This window comes from Belonocnema kinseyi, chromosome 10 (assembly GCF_010883055.1).
Source record: "Belonocnema kinseyi isolate 2016_QV_RU_SX_M_011 chromosome 10, B_treatae_v1, whole genome shotgun sequence".
Lineage (NCBI taxonomy): Eukaryota > Metazoa > Arthropoda > Insecta > Hymenoptera > Cynipidae > Belonocnema > Belonocnema kinseyi.
The window spans coordinates 73,495,980-73,500,553 of NC_046666.1; positions in this window are offsets into that span (position 1 = coordinate 73,495,980).

The window sequence follows — 4,574 nt, forward strand, 5'->3', positions numbered from 1 at the left end:
GAGTAAAGTCAAGATTAGAACTAAACTAGTGGCCCTGAAGCCCTCAAATATATAGGGCTGCTTATCTAATCGAAGGAGGAAGCTGTGACTATATTACAAATTGATAGAATGAAAATTTAAATACCTAATCATTTTTTATTGGAAAAAAAACCCGCCCAGCAATTATGCTCCATTGCTCCAAGACCAATTTTGAACAAATGAGCGTTGGGAATTTCCACAAATTTAAATTAAATAAAAAATTTTAATTTCCAAAATTATGAAAAAAAATACTTTGAAATTCGACCAAATGTTTTTGATTTTAAGAATATTATTCTTTAAAAAAATATTTATCACTGTTTTTTTTATAATTACTGATGTTTTTTACAATTATTAGTTATTACTGTGTATTCATTCTAATTATACTCATCTCTGGAACAATTTTCCATCAAATTGAGAGGTGCAAAGGTTCAGAGTAATTTCTTAAAAGTAGCACTTTTTACGCCAAAATTTTTAATGATCGTAATTTGGAGCTTATTGGAGCGATTAGTTTGTATTTTAAGTGAAGCATTTAGTCTACTTTTATTTTCCAAATTTGATTTTTTTCTGGTTGATTATTTTATTACAGTTTCCGAATAGGAAAAGCAACAATAGAAAAAATCACAAATTGTTCACAAACATTCATCACAAACCGTCTTTTAAAAAAAATGTACAAAAATTATTATCTTTCAATGAATTGAAATAAACATTTATGCTTCAAATAAAAGAATTTTTAATGGTATTCGTAGGTAACCCTCCAGAGAGAATCTTATAATACTAATATATTTCATGATGTTTATTTCATGAACACTTTCCTTCCTTATTATGATTAAATAGCAAAAGTATTTGCTTTCTTAAATCCTCATCGAGGAACGCATTTATAATTTTTCATTAAAAAAATCTTCACGCCTCGCGGGCATAATCTCGTCGCGCGCTACGCGCGCGGCTCGCTGCGCTCGCAAGTTTGAGCGCGCCTAGGGTGCGCAACGGTTAAATCTCCCGCTTCGCGCTCGAACACAACTGCACCACGCGCTTCGCGCTCGAATATTTCTTCTTTGCATTTGGAATGCTTGAAAAAAACTTTATCAAAAATATCTCTTTTAGATGGCAGTATTTATATGCGTCTTCATATTCTAAATTGTCTACTTAATTAACTATAGTCAAAGATTAAGTTTCCCAAAGCTCTGTAGGCTTTGAGGTACACATTCTCATCGTGACACTCGCGCTACGCGCTCGATTTCCGACAGACATTTGTAAACAGGTTTTTTTGGATTTTTTCTCCCGTAACTTTCGTCGTTTTTCCACACCTTTTTTTTATTTTACTTTTTTCAACGTTATTTTTCACGAATAAACCAAAAAGTACGCGTCCTATCAAGAAGTGATTCTTAACGAAATTGTAGATCTTTTTTGGGATAACCATTTTTGTTCATTCATCTTTTTTTGTATCCTACATAGTTTGTCCGCAAAATGGAATTTTTTATTTTCCATTATTTTTTGTGCAATCAAAATTTGAATTTTCGATTTTTGAAGAAAATCCAAAAATTGTTTATGATAATCTTGTAGGGATTTCAAAAAGAAATGTTTTTCTTCTATTGACTTTTTTTCATATCGTGCGTTTTTCGGCTTCAAATTTTGATTTTCGGTTGATTAAAAAAATTTTGAATACGCTATATCTCTGAGAATTTTCTTTTTATCGATAAAAATCATAAGGATAAATTGTTTGTCCTTTTCAATACTATAAATATCCGTACATAGAATTTTCAAATTCAGAAAAAAGTTGTCTCAAAAATGTTCAAAATGCGCTCACTTTTTGAATTTTTATCAAAAATGGCTGGTTAACGAACTCATCCTTTCTTTTAGGACCTAGAAAAAGTGTGCGAAAGATTGATTTGATTCGTTCATTTTTTCGAGAGTTATCTTGTTTACGGACGGACGGACAGACAGACAGACGCCATCATGAAAACCTGATTTTCGAATTCAGGGGGTCTCGAAACGTGGAGATCCGTTGAAAAAGTGTGATGTCAAATTTCCGACAATTCTAATACTTTCTCAATCATAAATGATGAGAATGTAAAAAGTATTTAAGTAAACAATGCTTTAACATCTCAAGGTTGAGCTTATGAGCCATTTATACTAGTGCGGAAAGTAGGCAGTTTCACACGAGTGTGATGTTTGCTGTTCGAGCCGGAAATGACCCGAAGATGTGCCGATGACAAGTACTGTAAGCTTCACAAGAATAGCAACTATCTACTTTCAGCACCTATTGCATACGATATTTTTTGTAACAAATGCAAGATATTTTCTATCTGAGAAACAATAAAAACAAATTTCCGGTGAATTGGTCAGTTACCGAAAATTGCAAGAAATGTAAGGTATACAATGTTTTTGGTAAGAAATCCAAAAATTTCCGGAAATTTAAAAAAAAATTGCTACTTACCGGAAATTTTTGTACAATCATTATTCACTATTGAAAGTCAGTCTCCCAAGCGTCAAATCACAATGAAGTGAGGTTATGATTGAGGCAGTCCCGAACAGTAATTCTGAATCGAAATGCGCAAGCGCAACATCTAGAACAAGAAGTCCCTCGTAAAGTGCGCAAGCGCGGCAGCTAGAAAGTATTTTTTAATTTCAAAAATAAAAATTTAAAGCTTGGTAAACTTATATATTATAATATAAATTTCGAAAATTGTTCATGATTGTAAAAAATGTTCACAGCTTTTACAAGTTTTACAAGCCTTTTAATTAATTTAATATAATGGATATGCCAAACATATGAAACAATCATTATCTCAATTTGGTTAAAAAAAGGATTCATTACACATTGTTTGCTTACTACTCAATTAAACTCATTAAAGTTAAATTATTATCATTAAAGCTCTTAAAACTCATTTTAAAAAGTTTGAATGACAACAATGTCTTTTCAATGAAGATTGAACACTCCTCTTAATAACTGCAGCACTAAAAGCTAACTAAACGGCCCTCAATTAAATTTTTAAAGCAATTAAGTTCGTTCAAAAATGATAGCTTTTCGTTCTTTTAAACCTAATTCAGTGAAAACTTAAGGTTCTATAATGTTTTACCTAAGATTTAGTATTTTATTGTATTAAAATATTTTTAATCTTCAAAGAATTGAAGCTAAATGAATGAATTATACTAAAATATTCCATTTTTATTAACAATTTGATACTTATTATAGGATTTTTCCAGTATTTAACAATAGGAGATTTCATTATCCCACCAAAAGCATCTGCAATAGAAAATATTTGCCAGGTACAACGATGTACATTAACGTTTTTAATCAAACTTAACTGAGTAATTTGGAGAAGAAATTCATAATAAAATATATTATGAAACTTTTGTAAGATGTACAAATGTACTCTCGGATGTACTCTATAAATTTTAAAAGTCAATTTGAAAGATCCATTTCAGATATTCTAAAACTTGTCGGGATTATATCATAACATCAATTTCCCTTGCTCAGCAGTTAAGAAAATCTTTTTGCTTCTAGATTCAGTACCATCAAGTTTCATAATGTCTAAAATGGCGTTTTAAAATTTATTTTAAAAATTTCTGTACGGTACTTTATAAAAAATGTATCCTGATATACTTATTATGCATGCTGCAGTAATTTAATTTTAATTAAAGTACTTGTTTACTAAATTAAAAAAAATTAAACTTTCTTTAATGCAATGTAACGGAACCATTATTCAATTTCAATTTGGATTCGATTCTTTAATGTAAACTTAAAATTGAAAGGGTAGTTGAGTTCACTGAACTTATTCGGCACTTAATAAGTGACATTTAATTTAATATTAAATTAAGGCTATTAAAAAAAAAGGCTGCGTATAGTCGTCCCTAATTTCGGGACGACTAGCCTGTTTTTACCATTTGGCTAGTCGTCCCGAAAAGGATGCATTTAATGAAATTTATCCTATTAACTAAACAAAAATTACCAAAAATGTTAGTCATACTGAAATTCGGGATAATTAGCCTATTTACACCATTTAGCCAATTTTTCTGAAAAAATGCTAATAGTGCAATTATAGTTGATAAAATATAGTGATTTTCACTCCTCGAGCCTCGCAATATTTTTTAGCTTTATCATGATTCAACTTTTGTTTCAATATGATAGAAAAAACTAATTCCTATTAATCAATTTATACAGTATTATCATGAAATAATCTTCGTTCCTGTAACTTATGTAATTACTTTGACTAGTCACAGGGGATTAGTCCCCGCTCCATGAAGTGTTGTAAAACGGGACAGGGTGTTACCTTACATTATTTCTGTGACCATTCACAGGGGTGCCTTCCCGTCCCGCACGGGGCATTGGAAAAGTGGCAGGGGTGTGATCTTACATTATTATTGTGACCAGCCACAGGGGTGTCTTCCCGCCCCCAGGAGGCGATGGAAAAGGAGAAGGGATGTGATCATACATAATTTCTGTGACCAGTCAGAGGAGTGCCTTTCCGCCCCCCATGGGGCGTTGGAAAAGGGGCAAGGGTATGATCTTACATTATTTCTGTGACCAGTCACAGGGGTGCCTTCCCGCCCCTACG